Genomic DNA, 25,035 nt, shown 5'->3' on the forward strand with positions numbered 1-25,035 from the left:
AATCACTGCTCAAAGCACACCAAAACCCCCAAAGGCAGAGCTGGCAACACAAGTACTGAAGTGACTCCCCAAAGTGCATCCTGTTAGTTCAGGGCACTCAGGGAAAAGGCAGCGCCAAAGCCAGTATCTGCCCCTTCCCATCAATAACCGAACCCACAGCGAGCGGAGGGATGGACCATAGCTCCCACTGGAGATGGCGCCTTCTGCCAAAAACCAGAGTGCTCTGCAGTCCCCTCTCATTTGGATGGGGACCAGCTGGGCACCTCAGCTGAGGTGGACGTTTGCAGGAACAAATATCGCTGTTATCTCCTGGCCCAACCTCTGCACCAACAGCAGTAGCACTTGCGTAACCTGCACATCTTGAAGACCACCTCCATCGGCTCAGAGCTGACACGTGGCACTGAGGAGTCGCTACCAGGCAATGACAAGACAGTGATGACTTGTCAAGGTAAGAGCAATGATTACAAATCCTTTTCCTCCCTTTCCTCTGGTTTCCATTTCCAAGGAGTCAGCTCCCACGTGTCTGTACTGTGACTTACAGCTAAGCTGTGGTGGGGAAGGTGCAGCAAAAAGCAAGGACTTTGTCCTTTGAGAGCCACCTGGGCTTCTACCACAGATGCTTCTGCTGACATACCATGTGTCTTTGCAAAAATAAATCAACTTTGAGATGCACTCAGGAAGTCAGAGTTACAGAACAGCTTGTTTCCCACAGGCTTGGACGGCTGCTCAAAACGTTCATGGTCACAGGCTGACTGCAAAACCGCTCCTCCTCTTTTCTCTTATTATTTTCATCAGCAAGTTAACCTTATACAGGCTGAAACAGCCTGCTGCAGCTTCCACTGAGAGCAACCCCTGGCAGCTAACGGCCCGCTTACACAGCAAAGCTGCTGCACAAACCCTGCAAAGCCACCCTGCCCAGAGAGCCTTTCCAAGGCTATCGTCCCTCCAGCGGCCTCCTAACCTCTGGAAACCTCCAGCCACTTGTTCCAAGGGTTTGATTCTTTCTATAGGGTGCTCCCAGGCACCACAGGTGATAGGTGAGAAGAGCAGCCGCCGCTTTTGGCCAGAAGGTCCGAGGCAGCAAGGTCCCAGCTCTGGTGGGGCCCCTCCAGCAGATTTACACGGCGCTGCAAGAAGGGTCTCTGTCCACGCTACAAGTTACGGGACTCTCACCGGGGAGAAGGTTGTGGAAGTCAGCAGCAGTGGATTTTTAGATTTTACATTTGATAGGAAAAAAGACTAACATTTGATGTGAAGACACCCGTACGCCAGGGGGGAAGACAGACATCAGCAAAACTATGAATGTGAAACCCACTGGTCCATAAATCATGGAATTAATGGAAATCTAAAGACTGATAATGCTGAACCAGCCAGGAGGGGAACGACTCCTGTAGTATCCCACTTACACCCAGTCCTAAGCAAACTGTAACATCAACACAGCCATTCAGGAAAGGTTTCCACTCGAGACTTGAGGCCAGGCTACACTCTGGGTCCGTACAGCGCTACACGGAGCACCAGGACTCAGCGGGCAGCCAGGCTGCTGGACCTCACCCTAATGCACTTCAGGAGCCCAAGAGCAGGTTAAGCTCGTTATGGAGACCTAGCCCAGTTGTAATGAAGCAGGAGCCCTGCGACATGCTCCAAAACCAGCTGGCACAGCTCAGGCGATCGGCTCCCGCTCTCTGCAATACCCCTGCTGCTCTGACACAGGCTCTTGGTCCCATCATGCTGCTCTCAGCTGCAGTGGTGTGAAACTGCAGCTGTGCTCACATGGGGGGCTCTCAGCCTCATTCGGGCTATAGGAGTAACCAAGAAGAGAACAAGATCCCCTTCCTTAAAAAAAAAAAATAATAGTTTCACCTACTATAAAAGAAAGAAGAGGCTTGGATTATTCTAGCGTTTGCAACAGGATGAGAAGGGATTTTGCATTGCTCAGGCAGCAGGCATTCTTCATCTCAGACCATGCAAATACTCAGTCAGGGCTCTGTTTCGTTGAAGGACATGAGGTTTTGATTGCGCAAACACAAAAGCAAAAAGTTTTCTCCAAGTCTGCAGTGAAACTCAAAAAGTTCGTTTAAAGCTGCCAGCCTTGCATGCAGGCTCACAGACGATGCTGGGAGGGAGAGTCACACATGGTATAAATCCAGATTATATGAAGGGATTGGTCTTTCCGTGATTAAACGGGCTGAACTTGGCCTCCTTTCCATAGAGGACCTTTTCATTCTTCAATAGGTGAACTAATGCCCATGGTTAATCCCCATGCGCTACGTGTAAAGCCTGCCCTTATATATAATAATCAGTACCCCTGAACACTGTAAGGACACTTATGAAGTGCCCTTAATTTACAGCCCTTGCAGCAGAGCTCAGCTTTAGGCAGGCTCTCGCCGCCTGCCAGGAGCTCACTGTTTAGAAACGCTTTTTGCAACAACCTCTCCCAGCCTCACTAGAAACCTCATGTCTTCCCTCTCGGCACATCAAGACGCTGACGCGGGTATCTGCCAAGTGACCTCATTCAGGGAGGAGGAGGAGGAGGAAGAGAGGTTCTCAGCTATTGCTTACCACCAGCTCAATGGCAAAAATATCACTGGAGAAAAGCATAGAGTCTTCTCGCACCTTTGCCCTCTGGTTCTGGAAGGCACGGGAGAGAAGGGAAAGGCGTTCTTGGAGCGTGGGGTCCATTGCACGCTGCTTGAGAAAAGAATCCCTCTCATTCTCCTCCTGCTTCTGCAGCCTGAGACAGCCCCTGCAGCCATGGGGAGACACAAACCAAGCAGATCATTTAATAAACAACATATTTGCAGAGACTGTCGCGTAAGCACAGGAGCAGCCACGCACTGGGGGAGGAACAGCAGGAGCAGCTCAGCAAGGGGCTGACCCCAAGCCACGGGGTCCCAAGCAGATCAGGTTATCACTTGTTCGCTGGCACGGCAGGTAGTTTTACGCCACACTCACGAGCTAAGAGGAGGTTTTTGAAAGCTAGCAGCCCTCAGGAGAGCCTCCTGGCTCAAAGCTACTGCCACGACTAATGGACAACCCACCAACACCCTCAGATGGCTTTTCCTCCCGTAGAGGTGCTCTGGGGAGATGGATGAAGATGAAGGAGCACACACTGCAGTGCTTCGCTGGCAAGGGGAGAGCAGCTGGGATTCAGCTGCAGGTTACCAGCATCACTCTTTTTTACCTTCCCTTTTGGACTGGCAGGGATAAGCAAACTAGATCTGCTCCACCGCCTACACTGCCATCCAGCAGAGGATCCCAGAGCATTTGAAAAGCCAACTCACGGACTTTCAGGCATTGCATCACTTCAGTGAAATTAATGGGTTTATATGCATGAAGACAGAGGCCCCGAGAGGTGAAGGGACTTTGCCTAGCATCACCCAATAACGAAGGCAGGACCAGCATCTCTGAATGCAAACCCTTACATCCAGCCTTGAACCACTGCAACATTTTTCTCTTTTTGGCCTTCTCCACAGAGCTTTGACACAGGTCACCTCTCCCTCACTCGGTAGTTGTAGCAGCAATCATTCTAGTGTTTAAAGCTCGCAACCGAGAGGTGAGAAGGGAGCACTGCTGCAGAGCACTTGCTTCCCAGCTGGCACGTGGATGTGCCCCCTTCAGGCTCCAGTCCCCTGGCCACCAAGGACCAGCAGGTGACTACTCAAGGGGGATGAGGGGAAGGCTCCATACACAGCACATCAGGGCAACGTGGTATAAAAAGGACCGCAATCACCACCCAGCTAAATTCCAATGCATTTAGAAAGGAAACACAGCCATGGACATTACTAGCAGCACGCAGACAGAGCCTCGGGCAAATGCTGTCACCAGTGCCAAAAATACTTTCTTTGGCTTGCTCCCTGTGGAGTGTCATGAGAAATGTTTTTCCACGGCTGACCTACAGCGCTGTGCATGAGGGGGGCTTCCAGGCACCGAGATGAGCAACCCTCAACTAAGCCTTCATCAACAGACAATAATTCCATTGTTGAATCCCAGAAAGTCCTGCAGGAGGGAGACAGAGCAAACCCCTGGGTAGACCTTGTGATGATCCAGGTCTTTTGGGGTGACAGCCAAGCGCAGGGTGCTGAACTGCCTCCTCCCATTGGAAAGGTCCTCTCTGCTCTGACATCTCAAAAGCTTCTGCTACAGCAGCACAGAGGCCTCGGAGCTATGACCACCCCTAAGACTGCAAGTAAGGAAGAACAAAGCACTCTGCTCAGAGTACAGAACACGAGCTGGCATAAGATCAAGTGCCATTGGAAAAAAATGGGTTGAAGTTAACTGTGGGGAAGCCTGGTTGCTTCTGAGGGGAGAGAGGATCACTCAGGGTCCCATCTGAGATAGGCAGGTGGGAAGAGATGCTAAAAGAATGGCGCAGGGACGTACTAAGAGAAGGTCATGAGACTTTTTCTGTTAACACACTGATCTTGCACAGAAGTCACACACTGCGCAATTAAAAACAGAGAAGAGTGGAAAACTAGTTTTGGCCTTCAAGGCATTTCTGACCTAATTACACTGAACTTTATTTGCTCAGAAGCCCTCAAAAAGTTCTCCAGCTGAAGGCAGTTTCCTGACCAGCTCTGGGTTCAGACTAACTCCTATACACCTACAGCCATTCAACTCTGAGAAGGCACACAAGGACTCCCTAAATCACCCCAGCTTCTAAGTGTCTTTTCCAGTGCATCCCCTTGGGCTAGAAGTGTTTCCCTGCTGCCCCAAATGGAATTTCAAAGCTTCAGAGACACCCTGTGGAGAGCCTGCCCCACCTCTCAGCACCACGAAGACACAGGTGCTGACGCCCAAAGGCACTTCCAAGTCCTGTGCTGCCCTGCCTTCCCCGCAGAACCCTCCACCTCCGAACTCTCCGAGCCCCGGAGAAGGGGCAGGGATACCTCGCTGTGCTGGAAGCCGGGACAGCGCAAGGCAATTCAGCATCCTACAGCCGGATGGCCTCAACGTTCGGGGCCAGCAAAGCACCCTGCCCTGCGCACTACTGGACAAGAAGGCTGAAGAAGGTTGCCATCTTATCAAAGCTGGAGGGGAAGAAACTGCAGTGAATATCACAGCAGGTACGCTGCCTGCAGCTGTTAGGTGCTACCGCTCAACGCAGTCCCAGGTAAGGAGTGCCGACACCTTCCTCAGCCTCACAGACCCTCTGCGAGCCCAGGGACCTGGCCTCACTGACTTAGGGCTCCCACAGATGGGAATTTGCTCTCCGAGGAAATGCAGCCTTTCCTCCCCAAAACATGAGCTGGAACATGGATGGAACCGGAATGGGAAGCACTGAGCTCCATTACCCTGAAGCCCAGGGGGGGACACCCTGGTGTCGTGGATGGTTTACTTGTCCTACGCCATTCAAAAAAGCACCAACATCCCTCTGAGGCCGTACGTTAGTTTTACCCTTGGGCAGCCTGTCTTACTGAAATGAATCTTCCCAACGAACCTCAGCTTCTCCTGATCCTCCTCTTCTTGACTAACAAAAGCCTTCCACTGGAGTGGGCTATGACTTTACTCCGATTGTGGATGACCACGGATCTGTGGTTTGACAGCGTGATGTAGGTCTTCCCAGCTGTCAAGGAGTTCCTGTCTAGCCTGATGTTGACATCTTCAGCGGCTCCATGAAGGCTTGTGTGAATATCTTCACCTGGAACAAAGCAAAAGCGAGACTTTGCTCATTGCCCTTGCTGATGGGAGTACAAGGAACAGAGGAAGCCACAGGGAACAGAAGTGTCACAGCCTTTAGCTGTATTAGCAGTTCCACAGATCAATACCTTTATCACAGCCTGATAGCTGCATGTGTACAGCACGAGGATGTCCTGGACACCACCTTAAGCACCTTATTTCTGGGTGGGCTTGTGAAGATTTATCCCCAAGGTGACCCTGTCTACAGGGGGACTTTTTCAGATGTGCCCAGGTGGCCTTTGGGTTGCCATCCCACTCGGGTCCCAGGGAATTCTGCATCTGAGTCGTTCAGGTGACTCTCAGGAGTCCCACCTCGGTCACGGCTCGCCCAGAGTCTCCTGCAAGCACGCCACCGGGGTTGTGTCTCTCCTGATCCCTTGTTGCCAACAAGCCAAGGTGCCTGGGGCATGTAGGCAGAAGAGGGAGGCAAGCAAAGTGACAGCCCACGGCAGGATGGGACGCAGATGAGAACTTCACTGTGTTGGAGCAGCAGCACCCTCACTTGCTGTGTGTCTGTGCAGACAGGTCGGAACGAGACTGGTGGGGCACGGCCCACGCCAACCTGCCCATCACAGCCCTGCAAGCCCATTTCTTCTGCCTGGAGCCTGTCGGTGCCTGTGCCTGAGCGTGCAAGTCTGCACCGAGTATTCCCAAGCTGTCCCACAACCCGAGCGAGCACGCCTTTGCTTTCCACCTCAGACCGAAGAGGAGAGAGCCCCTGGCTGCACACAGCAGCCGATTAACGCCTGGAGTCTTGCTGGAGCACCCGCCAGCACTTCACCCTCCAGAAGAGACCCCCACCAAAGCGTCCCTCACTGCCAGAGCTTCCAAACCTTCATTCTTCCCAACCAAGCAACTCCTGGGAGTCAACCATCTCAAACTTGAGCACCGAGCCTACTCTGCCTGTTGCAGGTGAGGGTTTCCAGGTGAGAAGCAAACCACAAACACGAGACATTCTCCGTCGAAATGGCACTTCTGTGGAGCGTGTTTAAAGCCTCAGAGCCAGCCCCAGCTGAGAAGGGCAGCGACCCGGCCATCCCTGGAGAGCATCCCCCTGCCGAGGCAGAGCCTTCTCCTCGCTGCACGGGTTACAGCAAGGCAGCCAGGGGATGGACCTGCCTTTCCAAGGCGGCCACGCAACAGCATGGGGGAGAGCTGGCAGTGTCCTACACGGACTCCTTAAACCCTAAGGCAGACACAATGCGGCGAATCACAGCCGTGCCAGGAGAAAGAGAGCCCCTCTCTTGGAGGGAGGTTGGGAAGGAATCACCCTTTAAACAGATCTCTGCAGCCATTCCTTCGCCTCCACACATGGAGAGTTCAGCCTTCGTGCCTGTATAACCTCAACTTCTCTGCTCTTAAGGGAGCCCAGGAGGAGTGGGAGGGATTCGTGGCCAGAGATGAGTTATGTTGCGAGAGAAACAGCGACGTCTCCAATGACTGGACAGCCTGCTTTCTGGAACGGACAACTTAGCGTAGAAAAATAACTGAGGTTCAGAAGCGTTACAGAGGCAGGTGTGCTTTATAAGCACTGCCTCCCCCCTCCGCTGAATCCTCGGCGTACGTTGGCAAGCAGAGGAAGCAGGACCCAAGAAATGGGAGACATGCACAGTGCTTTGAGCATGTACAACTCGGGGTCATTGAAACATGACATGAAAAATGCTCTACGAGACAACAAAGTACTGCAAAATGAACTCCACGAAAACTATCATGATCTCCCTGTCTAAACCCATGGCCAGGTGGGTCTTGAAATAATGGGTATAGTTCTGATCTTAAAAACCAACCTGAAGCCTTTGAAATTTAATTGTTCTTTCTGCCCTTCTCCGAAGTACAGAGCAGCTTCTATACGAAGACTGAACAGGATTCCTCAACCTAGAAACCACACAGGAGATAGGTAGGTTTGTAGAAGTATGAATGGCCTGGGAAAAAGTGAACGAGGAAAAAGTTGTCACAATTTGTTGTAAAACAGGAACCTGAGGGCCTGAAATGGTATTAGTTAAAATGAGAGAAAAGTAGTTCTAGTACTTTTCCTAGGAATATTCCTTCCTTTGGAACGTACTGCCATAGGTGCCTACAGGCGCTCATCGCTATAAATCCACAAAGCAACTGGACAAAGGCTTGGAAGGTAAAACCATCAGAAGCGATTAAACAAAGACGTGAATAAAGCCTCCAGCACAGAAAAATGCTGCCTCCAAGGCCCACGAGGGAGAAAGCATATGCACTGCCTGCTTCTACACGCTTTGCTAAGCATCCCCTACTGCTGCTCTCCTGGAGAGCACTTACACTCCCGGCTGCAGGCACCGAGGACGCTTCTGAAGGCTGGAGGGCTTTGCCGGAGCACCTTCTACCACAGAGAGAAGGATCTGGCATCGTGCTGACTGTGTAAACCCACAAACCTCCCGGTACAGACGAGAGCGTGCAGACGCCAGCGAGTCAGGAGGGAGCAGCAGGTCTTTCTGCCAGGCAGATAAACCGACACAGCAGAGCTGTCAGGGTTGGCCCAGGGCAGCTGCAGGCTTCACGGCCTGGGTGCCAAATTAGATGTGACATTTATTTAAGACTCTTGATGGTTTACTATATAAGTCTGGAGGAAAAGAAAAAAACAACAACAAAACAATCTCTGTACTGTACCAGCAATGTAGCCCTAGGTATTTCACCTGATGGGGTAATGTCCATGGGTCTGTGCTTTGGGATGCTTTGCTGCCATGAAAGCACATTTACTGAATCCAGACGTACCTGCCCTATCGTTACTTACACAACACGATGATCTTATTACAGGCTGTCAGCTCTCTCATTCTTACATGCTTTTGACGTATTTCCCAGAGACAGCAGGACACAGCTCACTCTGCAACCTGAACAAAGCAACACCTGAACTTGAAATTAAAAGAGAGGCTTCTTACACAGCAGTAGAGCAGGTGCTTTGGGCTGTGCACTCCTGAGCGATGCTCTCTGAGACAGCGGGAACACCACCGTGTTTTATTCCAGCATCCATCTGCATGGCTATGGCCACCGGTATCTCAGCACATCATGGTAACTTTTAACTATCTGAAAGTAAGAAACCCAGCACTGGGTCGTCCTCTGGGGGGCCTGTTGTGCAGGAGGAGAGGGAATTTACAGAAGAGCTAAAATATCTTTCCGAATATTAAGCAAACCCTTGAACAAGATTTCAAAACAAATTTCAGGTTTTATGAAGAATGCGTTCCCAGCATTCAACAGCCAGTACCTTCCTCCATCGATTACTGCTCTAAATATTAGGAAGCTGGTAGCCAGATGGATTAGACTGAAGAGAAACAAAACAGCACTCTGCTGCCTTTCGTCCTCACCGTAATATTCTCCCTCTATCCCTGTAACTCCCTCCTCGCTGAATTTGGATTTTAAACCTTTTTAGGAGTGCATGACAGTCAGGTTCAGAATATTTGGGTAACAGGGAAAGCAAGTTTAAGTTAATTTGCCCAGTTTGTCAGAAAACTATGCCTGGCTCTCACCTCTTCTAAAAGAGACAGGTCCTGCTGCTTTTTCACTGAAAATACAAGCAAGCAACGAAAGCCGAGCTCTTCACTCAGAAGTGTCATTGTACCTCCACATCGACCCTTTGAGCAGTTCTTTTGCTCCTGCTACTATCACGATACCCAACTGCCTCACCATCACCAGCATATTCTGGTTTTTCAAACAGCATGCAAAGGTCTGCTGGTACCACTTCACCACCGGAGAAGGGAGTCACTTCACCAGGCTAACGATCTCTGGAAAGCGAGAGGAGTCCCCTGCGGCTGGATCCAGCCCTCCCCACCATATGCTTTTGGCTGCACCTCCCACAGAGCTACCTCGGTCAGAGTCAGGAGCGCTGCTCTGAGCTGTTTTGCTGTCAGGAAGCTAATGGCATCACCTACAAAGTGTGCTGGGTCTCTGACAAAGGCCACCTGTCAGTCCCCACGCTCGTATTTCCAGCACTAGAGCAAAACACAGGGCAGCGACAGTCATTTTTAAGTGCTTCTCGGAGGCAGTGCTCATGAGCTACCTTCAGACATCATTAAAACCATCGTGCTAGTTACTCCAGCCCTAGGAGCAGCTTGTTTATAAACCTCACCATTAAATAACTGCTGCCAGCACAGGGGTTTCTACAGGACCATTGCCCAGGCTACAACAAAGCTCAGGGCACCCTAATCATCACTGCTGCCACAGCTGATGCTGTCAACAGCTAAAGCCCCCAGCAAAGCCCCCTCTGAGCCCATGCAGCCCATCGCAAGGAAAGGATCTGCTACCCCAGAGCACTGCAAGCCACCGTGAGACAACAGATGGGCAGGAAAAGGGAGATGGAGAGCAATGACCAGCCACAGCGTCTACGGGACAGGTCGCAGGCTCTTCAGACGGCTCTCCTGCACTTAGGAGTCACCTTGCTTTCCACCAGGCTCCTTGTTGTGCATCCTCCTGTAATGGAGCACCCAAAGGATTCCCCATTACCTCCTCCGCACTGTGCTTAGGAAGGGCTGTTGGCTTTCTTACGGGATGAAATACTCCAGCGCAGGAATATCTGGGAGCCAGCACAGAGCCTTTGTGCTGCCCAGTGTGAAGGAGCCTCGCAGAATGGACTGAAAGGACAATGAAACTGTTGGATAACACAAGACAGCGCTGCCGCATATCCAGGATGCCGTGGGCTATATATAATCATTATTGGTACTACAGCCATGATACGCTGGGGTTGCTGATCACTGAAACACTGCTTTTGGCCCATGGGGAAAAACAGGGCAGGAACCTTCCTTCTGATTGCCTGGCAAAGACATGCTTAATACGCCACTTCATAAATCAATCACCCTTCAAGCTACTCTTCTGCTTCTCAGCGAACGCTGATTGATCCACGAGGAAAGGAGACTAATGAATGGTCAGTTCTGCCCCGAAACGCATCCAGGGTTCATGGCACCTAAGAACATACTAGTGATTTCCATTGATGATAGAAGAGACAAGCTGCACTCCAGGATGCCCTGCAAAGAGATGAAAACTACATTCTCCAGAAATCCTTCACAGGCTAAGAACGGGATAGGCGGCGTCACATGGAAGTCTGCTTCTGGGGATGAACAAAACAGCCAAAACCGAGACTTTTGGCAAGTCCTGAGCCTCCTCTGCTCTGGCTGGAGTCAGTACAAACCGCAAGGGCTCAGCAATCTGAGTGATCTCAGGAACGTGAAACGCAACACAGCAAGGGCTCAACTTCAGCTAAACCCTGCTGCCTATCCACATCCATCCGTGGGTTTGCAGAGAGAAAAGACAAAGGCTTGATCTAGAGGCTAAGCCAATAGGATTTTCATTTTGTTTTCAAACAAGTTCCTGGAAGCTACTGATGGCAGTGCCAGCCTGGCAAGATGACAGGACCTTCGGTAGAAAGGGGGTTCTTAAAGGAAAGAGAAGAGAGGCATGCAGAGGTGGTTGTCTTCTCCAAAGTCTGCACAAAACCACAGACTAATATCACAGCAAGGTAATGTTTTACTCTTGCGAGTAGCTGAGATGCCCAGAGGTGATGGCACATCCGTGCTGCCGTTACTCGTTCAGCCTCAAACATCAATAAACACGTAGGGCTGGGATTTAATGAGCTTCCTGCGTGTGTACAGTGGCCACTAACACACCGCCAAGCCCTTGCAGAGGTGGCCTCATTTACCAACGTAAGCTGATCCAGCTAAGCCCAGCATCAATTTCAGCTGAAGAAAGGGATTCAGCACCCCAACACACCGACATTCCCGGCTGGGAACCCCATGCTGATCTGTGCAGGAGCTGAGCAGTCAGCAACGCCCCTGACAATTCCCCTCGGCCCATTTGCAACGCGATGCAGCCCCTACCACAGTTTCCCACCGCGGCCGAGATGCACAGGCTGTGCTTGCCCTGCTGCCAGCCGAGCACACCCGGTTCTGTAGTTACCGTCATCTTCACCAAACCCAAATGGCTCTAACACACCACACCAAACTCTCTGTCGTGCCACAGGTGACTGAAGAGCTCCACATCAGCTCCCTAATTAATCGTGTTTCATATGCCTTGGTTTTTCCTGTGATCTCATGCCTCATTTTCCCCCATTTGTGATGAAACCTCGGTGCTTTCTCAAGCTGGCGGTTATCACTCACAGCTCCAGAGGCTGCTGCAGCACAGAGAAGCTGCCTGTGGTTAGACCGAGAAGGGCAGAGGCACCTCAGGGCAGTGGCTCGGGCCATCCTGCGTAGGGCAGAAGACCCAGATCCTCTTCTGACATCCCCTGCCACCCTGAGCATTGCTGCCGCACTAAATACAGTGATCCCCAGCCAGTTCTTCCAGATCTACCCAAGAAATTCTTTTGTTATTATTTTTTATGCTTACGTTGCCCTAAGGAGATCTTGTCTATCGTGCAAGTGTCGGTGCTGGCTTAGAGGAAGGGGAAGATCTGAGGCCAGCTCATCACGCTTACTGACCAACCCAAACCACACATCCCAGTAGCTCTCCGGTGCTCAGTACCAAACCCCCCTGCAGCAGCCCCCCGCGTGCGGGCAGCCTAAGCAGCAGCTGCTGGCCAGCCTTCGGGACTGGGGGGCTGGCGGGAGCCTGCCAGGGAGGAGACGGCTCCGGCAGGGCTTGCTTCTCCACGCTGCAGGCTGGAATCACCACCCCTGACGCGTTTGACAAACACACAGATGTGGTGCTTCGGGACACAGTTTAGTGGTGGGCTTGGCAATCCGGGGTTAAGTTGGACTTGGTCATCTTCAAGGTCTTTTCCAACCTCCATCATTCTATGATTCTACGAGGCTGCTGGCATTTGCCCCACGCCTAGCAAGCAGCAATGGGGAGGAAACGGTGCTGGGGACCCCCTGCTTCCAGGGCCAGGCAGCAAAGCTCAGCGGCGGGGGAACAAGGCAGCCAGACCCCTCCCTGACCCAGGGCAAGGCAAGCTCTGCTCCACATTGTCTCCAGCTCCCAGCGTGCTGCACTGAAGAAGCCTATTTAGCTGCTCCCTCCTGCCATATAGGAATAACCTGAATCTGGCACAGAGCAAGTTTTGCTGCCCAGGGCTCAGGAGGGGAGACATGACTTCACCCACTTCCTACGGGGACAGGAACTGAGCCAGCGCAGGAAAACTCACTCTGATTAACAACCACGGAGCCAGAATCAGACCCTGCTCGCACTTTCTACCTGCCCTTGAAGTAAGCAATTGAGGAGCCGAGGCTGAACTCCCCCATCTGTGCCCTGGGCGTGCAGAACCACAAAGGATGCTCTGAGCCTGGGTCTGCCATCCACAGCAAACAAGCCAAGATTTGCTTTAGCACAGCTCCTGCTCAGCAGCTGTCAGCCCTCCTGCAAGCTGTGTGGGAAGTTGAGGGAAAACAGGGTATTCATCTGCCAAACACCTAGACGGTTCCTCAGCAGGCTTTTAGCACAAGGCTGGAGGCTTCCAGCAGGACTAAAACCACCGAGAACTACTCCTGAGCCACACACGTTACCTCTCTTCTGGGGAAACCGCTTTTTGGGGCTCTGAACCAAGGGGAGACAGAAGAGTAATGGAATAGGCAGTTCTGCTTGAGGGCTGCCTCCTCTTGGGTGTGCTGTCTCCTAAAATACTCCTATGGGTATGGGTTCTGATCTCCCCCCTCAAAGAGGGTGAGATCCTGCCCCAGGCTTTTGCTTCTGCATTAGACTCACAGAGCTACTGAAAGAGAGCCATCCGCATCACTACTTTTATTACTGACAGCAATAAAAGCATCTCAATACATAGCGTCCGTCGGCCACGCACAAGCTCAGTGGTGCTTTGCTAATTACTGAAGTTTTCTGTGCTGACAAAGAGATGCCAAGGGATGCAGCAACCGATGGGGAAAAACTGCACAGAGGAATTTCAATACCGCACCACAGATCCCCTGGGCTAGAAGCGCGTTGTAGCGCCTTGCCACAAGGGCCAGTGGGCACTGGAGGCACCCACATACAGGCACAGGATCTGGTCCTACACCTTGAAGACCACCCATCATACTATACTAGTACTCGTTGGAGACAGGAGCCTAATGTGAGTCAGCATTTAGGGAGCTCTGAGTAGAGAAGCAATTCTCCTTCCACAACTCCAAGCATCTCGCCGGCACCTCCTGTCTCTGGCAGCCTTCTTCACCTGCATGGAGCACCTGCCGTAGACGTTATTGTTTTGGATGGCATTGGACTGGTGGATTTGCTTTGCACCTCTGGCACACCTCTGGGAACCCGTCATGCATCTCCTCAGCCACGTGTCCCTGAGCAAAGCTCACCTTCCCACACCAAGCTGGTGCTACGCTGCCAGGCTGCAATAAATGTTGTTACTGCAGCAAACTGGGTTTGGTGTACAATCAGCAGCACTCAGGGCAAGCAGCTTGGGCATCATCTCACTTGAGCAGGACTTGACAGCTGAAAGAATATCGAAACTTTATGAATACTGGATTGGTTGAGACTAGGACTTACCTCCATAAACTTATTTTCCCACATCCACACGGTCCACACAGGGTGGGCTGAACGTCATCTGGGAAAGGCCAAGTGACCGACAGGACTTTCAGTGGTATTGAAACCTTTTCCAAAGCTGTACGAGTGCTTCGCACGCAGGTTTCAGAAACCCTTTCAAGTACCATAATCTGATGTTAAGGTGCTGGACAGGGATATGCTGGAGCCCAGAACATCCCAAGTCACCCTCATTTCAGTACGAGCTGGGATTTTTCACACCCAGACACATGTACACAGGCGAAAAGGAGGAGTTTAGGCATGTAAAGCACTGAAGGACAAGTTTTCATTGTAAATCATTACGCTCATAGCAGCAAACATTTTCTCCACACTCATCCATAAATTTGTAGCAACAGAACCGCCACCACACACACAGTCTATCCAGGGGACAGTACCTGTGCTCCTAACCAGCCCAAAAGACACACAATTTAAATCAACCAAATCATACGCTAAGGGAAAAATTGTGACTTGTTCACATGGAAGAGCTCCATGCTTGCTTAAGCAATGCTAGGGACAGATCTGACCCAGCTTCAGCAGAAATTTAAGCAATGTTCACCTGATCCTGCGTAAGTCACCCTAAGAAGGGTGTGATCCATTGAGAACGACTGCTGCCTGCGAGCAAGTCAGTACTGATACACAGCCAAGCGAGGGAAACGCCTCCCAACACCTTAAACTGCTGTTTTGCTCTTAGCACTTCTGTTTCTTAATAAACACTCTGTTGGTGGCTCTGAAAGAGCAACCCGGCTGCTTTCTGTACGCGCGTCACAGGGAGCCTGCCGTGGTGCCGGACACATTAGCCAGGGCTCGCCACGCGAGGTCAGGGAACGCTGTCTGGTGCTCTGCACTACTCCTGCAATAAACTCTGCACCACACCTCGAAAGACTGATTGATTACACGTTTCTGCTTCACTTTAGCAATTCATCTCAGCAGCCTTTCACTTACCTGTACGCTTCAAAGCTAGAGAGATAATCCCTTCATTATCCCCTTGCTCTCCTTCGCAATTCGTAGTTTATTTCAAAATAACTGCAACATTGTACTGGCAGGCAGGAATGAAATCCTGGGTTCATCTCCCAGGGAGCTGCACGTGTTCCTGGGAAAACACCCATCTCAGAGCCAGCAGAGAGTTTATCCCCGTGGCCTACCCACACAAATCACTTTTGCAAAGATTGACTATGGGGGAACCAGCTGTTTCAGTAAGAACAAGACTCTCAGGTTTTTCAAAGCGAGCCACGAAGATCCTGGCCCTAATTATTCGCTCACTCTGTTCCGTCACAAAGTATAAACCCTACGGCCCTAATCTCCACTGTCACTGCTCATCTGCCCCAGAGAAATTCTAGCCCTCTGAATTTTATCCTATAGATTCTGTATAGGCATACAAATAAGGCACGTTTTTGTGCTTCCCTAGCTGATATTTCAGTCACCCGTCCTAGAAACTGTTACCCAAAACAATAAGCTCCTCTGAGTGAGCATCAACCATTCTCCGTGAATATGTCAATAACTGGAAAACATTAGACAAAGCTGAAATAAGTCGTGAGGCTACATAAGTGTTTGGAAGATACAGGAGCATTTGTAACTTCCACAAACCCAAGACAACTAAAATGCTCTTTGCCGGGCTAAAGCAGCACACAGTATCCCCTCGGTTAGGACACCACACTTCCAAGGACCAACGCTGAGGAACAGGGACAAACCAAACCTCCCTCTCAGGCGAGAGGAAACACACGCCAAGTGCCTTCACGCAACTGAGGAAGCGCCTCGTTCGGCACCACAACATACCCCTGCTGAGCCAAGGCCGACAGAAGCATTCTAACATGGCGCCTTTTCCTAAAGATATTCCCCGCTTACTCTTCAGTGAAGCGTAAAGCTGATGGTGTTTCTGTGGCCTGACCTCAGCTTCTCCTAGCCTAATATAAATGTTACACCTATCTCGGGAGGCAGCGAGCTCTTCCTGCCAAATCCCAAGAGCCCTCAAGTCCTGGCTGCATTAGTCCTGATGTCGTGAGCTGTGGGAGAAGGCAAAAAGAAAGAACAAGGCTCTGCGGCAAAACAACGTAGAAGCAGTGCAGGGGACAGATGTGTAAGAGACAGCGGCATTGGAGCGAGTCTGACAGAGGCACGCATTCCCACGTCGCGCTTCAAACATAGCACCGCCAAGGAATGAAGCTTCACACGTGCATATGCACACCGTAACGGAGAATCAAGGTTCCTCCCGCCTCCGACTCAGCAACTCCCAGCAAAACCGGATTCCAAAAAACCTCATTCCTGCTTGAGGGGATGCACTTTAAAAGCCCCCTAAACACCAACTATTTGTCACTTTTCTTTGAGGCAAAGCCGGGACAGGGGAGATACACCTGGAGAGGCAATTAAGGTGACCGGGACAACAGGGAATGATGGCAGATGGCAGTCATGGGGGGTGCTGGGTGGAGAGCACCCAGCCGACACCAGCATCCCCCAGGGAGAGACCGGCACACAGCCACACAGAACGAGGGCACACGCAGCCTTTGCCCCTTACCTGCTCACTTAAGCACCGAAACATACAGAGGTTTTGAAAGAAAAGGTTTTAGAAGTAGTCTGCAAAGCAAGCTTAACATTTTTCTGCTTTGAAAGGTCTCTGTTTTGAAGGACGCAGAGACTGGGCACCATGCAGTGCCCAGACCTTACCTGTGTCATAGTGAACTGTCAGGGGCCTGGAATAATCACCAGTCTTCTCTGGGTGGAAGTCCACCGTTACTTGCATGGCATCGCCAATCCCAAGAGGCCCAGCAGAGGCATCAACAGAGAAAGGGCTGCAACACGGAGAGGCACATCAGGATTATTGTGGGACCTTTGGGGACTACGTTCCTTCTGCCGTCCAGCTCACTCCAGCTCACCTGTATTAGCAAGGGGCCAAGAAACCACAGTCAGCAGCAGAAAAAGAGAACATACAGGGCCAGGAACTGAGCCACCGACCCAACTCCTGAAGAGCTCCAGCCCTCAGAAGATCCTAAGCGATAAAATGACCTCGTCTCCCCCATACCCTGCATCCAGTTTTCTGCAGCAAGGCTCAAGAGTCTGACTGCTAGCGATACGATCGGAGGAGGGTTTTTGAAGGGCACGGAGATGGCAAGAGTTATTTGCATGCACAACTTGACACTGAGTTCCTCAGGAATCCGTCTTTTCCTGCCACCTATAAACCTCAAGAGATGCAAATGTCAAGGCAATACCTGTCCCAGTGAGATTACAGCCTGGAAATCAGACAGGGAGAACAGAAGTTTATTCTTGAATGACCGGAGAATAATTAGACTTTAATGGCAGAATTAATCTATCTTTCTTTTTTTTTTTTTTTTACCTTGAAAGCATCCTGGTTTTGCCTCAGAAAGGGCACATTTTATCAGCATTTCAATGAAAGCTGTTCTAAGCAAAGAAAAATCTGTACGAGTGCAAAGGCAGATTAGAGTGATACAGAAACAAGAAAACAAGACACAAAAGGAGTATCCCATTTACAGCCTGAACAATTAAATCTCTAGCTAAATGAAGCACCGCTAGCAGGAGCATATCAAGGCACCTTCAACAGGAGGTTTTCTGCGTATTCACAAGCAATGCAGTCTGGGGCTCTGGGTTGTAATCCAGGCTTGGTAACTGTTTGCTTGGCCTACTAGAGAAATTCTGTGCAATGTGTGGGAAATAGTATGAAAATGTGTCGGTGTACTTTAGATTTAACAAGAGCAATTATGATTTGTCGCCAGGTAAACAGCTCTCAGCTGACAGACACATAATTCAGTCCTTTAATGCTCAGGGAAAAGTCAGATGCAACATGTTTCTGCATAACAGCAGCTGGGCTTTGCGGCTCTTGTACAGCCTCACTTAGAAAGCAAAAGTTATTGGATTTAGTGCTTTGCTGGTGGTCAATTTGTCACCTTAAAAATATTTTCTGCAGAGTTTTACAGTGATTGGGGAGTGCAGCCCACAGAAATAATGAGAAAAAATGGAGCCATGCGCAAGCTTCGCTTCGCTCATGGAAGCAGTGACAGCTGATGAAACTGCTGGAGTTCCTGCTCGTTAAGGAGACACTGATGCAATTGGAGGCCTGACCTGCTCCCATCACGACTAGCAAGAACATCGCCAGTGACTAATGGGGAAGCATTGGGCCCGCAATGTTCACGTGCTGGACCTGAGGCTTTTGAGAGGGAGGAGGAAAGCCAAGGCGCCGCCAGCCTCAGAACCGGGCTGCTCTACATGGCCCTGCACCTGCGCTGGGGGTTGTGCCTGGTTATACTGGGCAGGGCTCTGCTGGTGCTTGGCGGGGATCACTGCCTGCTGTGGGAAAGGCACAGAAAAATTCCCCCCCACCTCTTTTAGTTTGTTGTTTTTACCAGAAACATTGCCAGAACAGAAAAGCTGCCGGTTAAGGGCCACACTTCAGCACTACCTCCCATCCCATGCCCTTCCTACTCCATCCCCATGTCTGCATACCCCTGCCCTCAGATAGCTGGGATGGGAATGACACTCCTGAGGATGACTTCAGGGGATGCCCGAGAAAGTAGATACCTTCACATCTTCAAATTACCAGAGAGGAGGATCCCACCGAGGTCAGGACTCATTCTCAGGACGGAGAAACAGAGCACAAGTCAGACACCGCACCTCCTGCCTCCCACCCCACGCTGTACCCACAGGACAACTTGGTTCCTGATGTAGCAGGAGCTTGGTATCCCTCACGTAGACCTGCTTCTCCAAGACCCAGAGGGATGTAAGGTCCGTGCTTCACCTGAACTCTGAACTTCAGTCCACATCACTAAGCTGTTCCCTGCAGCCTACAGATAAGAGATGCTAAGGAAACGTCCCTGACACACTAATAGCCACATGAAAACCACTGCCAACAGATGAAGCTGGCAGGCTCAACTTTGGCCTTTTAGCCATTAATTGTGAGCTGTTCTTTACGGTAATTCTTGTCCTGTTAGATCTACCCTTGTAATGAATAACTACTGCTCCTGACAAAACAGGAAAGATAAGGTTTGGAGGTTTATTAATAGCTCTTCTTCTGACATGCTTTTCAACTACGTCCATTTGTACGTTTGCTTTGTTGTACAACATCTAAACTTTCACAGGTCCAGATCTCCCAACGGTGCCTTGCAATCCCCAGCTTGTATAAACTCATCTAGCCGCACCAATCTGAGGGAGACCTTCCCAGCAGAACCTGCTGAGATCTTGCCCGTAATTGCCCTTCAGAAAGGGAACAACACCAGATTAGTAAGCAATTTCATTGTGATCTGCCTTGGCGTTTACATCTTGCTTGCTTTCACCAGGCATCAGCTCCCCAAGCTGGGCAAAAGTTAAATCCCATGAGGATACCACGGGCAAAATACTCCTGACAATTTAGCAACCAACTGACAAGTGAACAACGCTGACAGTTCTGTGGCTCAGGCTTTCCCGACTACCGCGCTGCCTTTCCTCCTGGAACCATACGTTTAGTCAGTGCAGCGTGCAACGAGGCTGCAACATACTTCGTCCCATGGTATGTTTCTCTTCTACAGCCAAAACCCCTTTACTCCTCTGGTGCCTTAATTTGCATTATAAAATCATCTGAGTTTGTGAGAATTGATTTCATTAAAAGCTGCCTCCAACCCCAAGACCGACAGTAAAATTACTGGTGATTGAATTGCCCCCTCTGTCAACTAAGACCTATCGCAGGAAAAAAACCCCAAAGATCACTTAATCTTGGCATACGTAATTTTTTGGTAATGGTATAAAAGCCAAAGTCGAGCACTGTAACCACTCCAGTAAACACAGTCTGTTAGGTCAAAGCATCCAAGACTCCATCTCCATACTGAAAAAATCCTGCACAGAGCCAGCATCTCACAAGCTCTCTCTTTCCCTCTTTCCCTGCACGTAGGCTCTGTTGTCACATCCCTGTACATCCCATGGTAACTCTCCAGCCCCACACCTCCATGTAGTATAATGGGTACTGCAGGGAGGGATGCAAGGCGGCTCCTGGCACTGTGCCATGTAGGATCATTTCCTGAGCTTCCAGAGCTTAATGGGACATTCCTAAATGGACCTTCTCAGACAGATCCTCTCTAACCCATAGCACAGCACAGCACAGTGTAACGTCAGGAAAAGGCAGTGCTGCACTGAGATCTGCTTCCAGGCACCATTTTCAACTGAAATGTACTGGAATGACATTTATCTCCGTGAATGCCGTGGAGAAGAAACTCACTAACCAGCCTTAACAATGAGAACGGCAGGAAAAGACTTTTTATATTTATACTATTGTTATTTTTTTTTATTACTACACTATGCAGTGAACAGCTGGGTATGGACATGCAGGGGGAGGACAGGCACAGAGCCAAGCTGCATAATGGGGAGTGCTTTGGTGTCAGGGTTCCCACACACACACACACACACCCCCTTTACGAAAGAGGAGTCAAAACGTGTCCATGTTTTCTGGTAGATACCACGGCAAGGGAGAGTTCTGAACAAGCAACAGCAGAAGGATGCTGAACTGGCCCCGTGGATTCATTTGAGAGCTCTGCCGTGGAGTAAAATACACCATACAAGTCCTTAGATAAAGTTGTAAGAGGCAAGGAATGTCCTTATGAAGTGACCCGCTGCAAGAGCAGAGCTCGCAGTACTGACCGAGAGGAAAGGTTAGCATTGGAGATGGGCTGAAAAATGCACTGAAGGTGAAAGCTGGTAGGTTACACTTGATGCCAAGGGAATTTTGAGAAAGGAGGCAGAGAGAAGTGATACGAGCGGCGCATTGGACTAGGAAACTGTGGCGCCTGCAGCTGCCTTGCAAAGGGGCAAGAGCCTGAATTCGCCCAGGCCAGAAGACAGAAGTTGCAGCAACTAAGAAGTCTCAGTTGTGCAGAGAGAGAATGAAGGACACAGAGGCCAGCTGATGGTCCGCAAACTTTGATCTCTCATTCCCTTCTACTCCACTAAGCCTCCTCCCCCTCTCACGTGCACGCATGCTTACACATAGCGGCACACAAAACTATTACGTGATATTGATGTTGGCTTTAACACAACACTACATCCGTACTCAGCAAAAGTTAAGCACACACTAAAGCTGCTTCAGTTCTCCACTAAATAGGAAGAGACTAAAACAGTCCTGAATGTAAGTCTGTAAGGCTGGCACTCCTACCACCTATGCCATAACTCTTAAATACTGCGTCTCGTATCTACACATTAAGCTCTCCAGGACAGGAAACATCACGCATTAATGTCCAAAGCACAGGTTTAAGTGTTTGTGATGCTGAACAATCATTACGGGAGTCATTCAAAAGAATGCAATGACATTAAACTAAAAACTTCCCCTGTCGTTAATAATGATGCAGCCTTGGTCACAGCCTCTAACGCAGGGAAATTAATCCCCTGACATGAGGAGGAAAACGGTCTCTCCCGCGAAAGCCTCTGTAAGTAGAGTTGTTCAAAGACAATTAACAGCTAATGACCTACTCGCCTGTGGAGCAGTGTATTGGTGAGACTCTCCAGCCAACTTGTCATGCCAGCTGGGAGGCCAGTTCTTTTCTGCTGGGGCTGCTGGAGCCACTGAGCTCACCTGGGACCTCGGGGCAGGCACCTGAGCAACTTCTCACAGCACAAGCAGCAGGGAACCCACTGTCACCCAGCGCAGTCCCCAGCACTGGCTGGAGAAACCACTCCTGGCACACCATGGCCTCATCGCACAGGGAGAACGTGGTTGTTCTGCTCCCAGGCTGCAAGGGGACGTGGTGACCTGGTCAAGAGTGGGGAGCACTCGGATTTTGAGTGGAGGATACAAGCTTGGGGGAGTACAGTCGAGATACTGGAGGGCTGGGCTGCTATTCAGGGGACACAGCAGAACCGCATGCAGCCGAGGGATGGAAAATGCAAAAACCTGTATTTGGGATGGAAGAATCCCTGGCAGTGCAGGCTGGTGGGCACGAAAGCCTTTCTACAGAAGAGGAGCTTAGGGGCTGGAGCACAGCACATACAGGGAGATGCTGGGATAAATGGCTTTGCACAGCCTTGAGAAGGAAAGACGAAGGCTGGTATCACTTGGTCTTACTTTTCGTGTTGAGTGCACACCTGATCAAACTTTGACACTGGTCTTGCTTTGAGCACTGTGTTTGCTCACATGATCTCCAGAGGTCTCTTCCAAAGTTATTCTAGGATTTTATCTTCTCCAGCAGCCCAATTCCATTTCACGTGTTCCCCAAATTTCTCATATTATTTCTTATACATCTGTGCATATATATAGGCAGATGGTAGACACACAGGCATTAGAGGAACTCAACCTTTAAGAAAGTTCCCAATGAGGAATTCATTATGACATTTCGCTGAACACTTAAAGCAAAAAAAAATAAAAGAGCAGAAAGACAGGAACCTCAGAGTATTTAAAAAAGAAATCTGAATGAAAGTGGGGGCGACCTAATTAGAATAAAACGCTGCTTATATTCAAAGATCATCAGTTTGAAATTTCAGACTGGCTTTCAAAAGTTCATAACGAAATGGAAGAGATGACTGATGCCTTTGGCTGACATGGGAAATCTTACCAGCTTTTGATCTCTGCGCACACGCAATCCAGTTATTCAGAATTGTACTTTCTTGTGTAGTTTGAAATAAAGCTTTCGTAACGCTTCCCATCCCTTTGTTGCAAGTCAGGACTGAAACATTCAATTGGTGAAGTTCAGCATAAAATCCATATCAAGCAGGATTCAACGTACGCCGTATCACGCGATAGAACAGTTGGCAAGGACATTGCCAAGAGATGCTACACACGACTGGGTACTTGTTTTGGTGGTGACAAGTAGATCTGGAAATCCCAGAGGGAAGCTGTACAGGGATTTACAAGTTCCTGCCTACGTATTTCCACAGTGAAAAGAAGCAGCCTGCTTGAACAGCATCCTGGAAGCCTGCTTCGACAGCCTTGCCAGGCTTTGGTAGAAGCCTCTTGGACCTTCGCATTTCCCAGGAGAAAGAGCAAAGAGCCTTCTCTTGACCCCTGTTTTCCTGGGGAAGAAACCGAAGCAACTCAGGTGCACTAAGGCAGATGGCACGTCTTTGCTGCATTCTGGACCTCAGCTCCTACACCAAAACCTCTGGGACCAAGCAACACGGAGCTAACTACCAGCCAGCTGAAGTGGTTTCCTTGCAGGTGCAGTTTCCAAAACGCATTACCCTCTCCAGTTCAGCAAACTGGAAAACCAGTGACTGTCTTCTCAGACCAAGAGGAACAGTACAGGCTGTCCACGACACAGCACACATCAGGCGCTTGACCAGGAGACTGCCGAAATGCCACGTGCTTGTGGCCTCCCAGGGAATGGGTATATTTGGCCAATAGGGCCACACAACCATTTCAGAAGGTACTGAAGATCAAGGGGGTTGCTGGTAGCTACTACAGCATGCTAGAGCACTTTCCAGGAGATCTGAGAGAGACAAAGCTCTAGAAAAGGCTCCCAACCCACGCACCAGGCATTTGCTGCACCTTTTGCCTGTGCGCCCATCGGCATTCTGCTTTGGGGCTAAAGTGCAGGTTTGAAGCCGCTGCCAGCTCATCTCCACTTAAGAGCTCATTCTAATGAAGAACAGTGGATCCCAGGGACCAGATCAAACCTACTGGAAAACCAGGTTCTGGACCCCACAGGGTTTTTGTCAGGGTCTCAATACCAGTTGCTTTGATCTATCATCTCTGATTGCACTTGCTACTATAGACAAACTGCTGGTAAAGCTGATGATAAATTCTTAAATGTCTCTTCCACCAGCTCAGAGCTTGCCCATTTCTTAACACTGCCTTTGGTCCTCAGGAACTGAGCTCCTAGAGCTGTCGTCTGCCACGCAGGATCTTACACAGCCCGAGGGCAGTCCAGCTGCCTTCCTACATTTGCTCGTTCAATCTAACAGAATCAGTCTTGCACGACTGTGCACTGAAGACACCGTTGCACTATAAAACTCCACTCTGCAGTTTGCAGGGTTTTAGCAGAGGCTGCGCCATGCTTCAAACACTATAATCAACAGCAAACCCCACGTGCCCTGCCCATTTCCAGCCACGGCAGCAGTACAGCAGCTCACACGCTCTGGCTCCTTTTTGTCGCTGTTTACCAACTGTATTATCACACAACAGTGTTTTGCACAAAAAGAGATGAGCTCCCTACCTCTGAGGGCTGATGCAGTAGCGGGCCGCCCCGTTACCGATGTTGCGAACCAGCAGTGTTTTCTGGGTGCTGTACTTGACTGGACAGGCTGAGAAGTTCACCTGGTCGGGGAAGTCCAGGATAGCTCGGGCACCTATAGCTCGGAGAGGCACAACAAACTTCTCCCCTTTCTGTGATGCAGATGAGCTCGTGGAAATAATCCTGCGGGGAAAGAAACAATCTCAGCACAATGCTTTTAGTACTTTCCCCACGGCAGAAGGAAAACTGCTGTTTTCTATGGCTGTAGCAGTATCATTCAGTAACGCAACAGTACTTTTTACCTTCATGAGCTTTCATTCCAGTAGCATGACTTGCACAGGGTCGTTAACTTGCAAAGGAGAAACAACCCCATTGATTCACCTGCTTTTGCAGCAAGCTGGCAGCACCACAATTATCTGATGCTTTGATTCTGAGACACCAGAACAGTCTCTTCATGCAAGGGATCACAGCACTAACGCAACCTGCTTCGATCGCCACTGCAGACTATTGGAAGCACCACTGAGAACCCAGCTGTGCCACAGCACTAACTCCAGTGCCAGCAACGCGGCGACCTCGTTGAAGCTTGGCAGGGGATGCTCAGGTACACTTTCAAAAGGACTTCACCACATGCATAGTCAATGGTCAGTCTTCGGTGAAATACTTCACAAGCTGGACACGGTAATTGCGGCAGCGTCAGGGCAGTGCAGGGTACGGCTGTATTTCCTGCCCCTTCTCACAGCGTTATAGGGCCAAGGCTGGGGACACGCACCCT

General features: G+C 50.2%; 1 pseudogene; it reads right to left on the minus strand.

Moving 5' to 3' along the window:
* LOC129736964 (hydrocephalus-inducing protein homolog) overlaps positions 1-25,035 on the minus strand; it is a 68,307-nt pseudogene that overhangs the window by 30,244 nt on the left and 13,028 nt on the right.

This window comes from Falco cherrug, chromosome 10, assembly GCF_023634085.1.
Source record: "Falco cherrug isolate bFalChe1 chromosome 10, bFalChe1.pri, whole genome shotgun sequence".
Classification (NCBI taxonomy): domain Eukaryota; kingdom Metazoa; phylum Chordata; class Aves; order Falconiformes; family Falconidae; genus Falco; species Falco cherrug.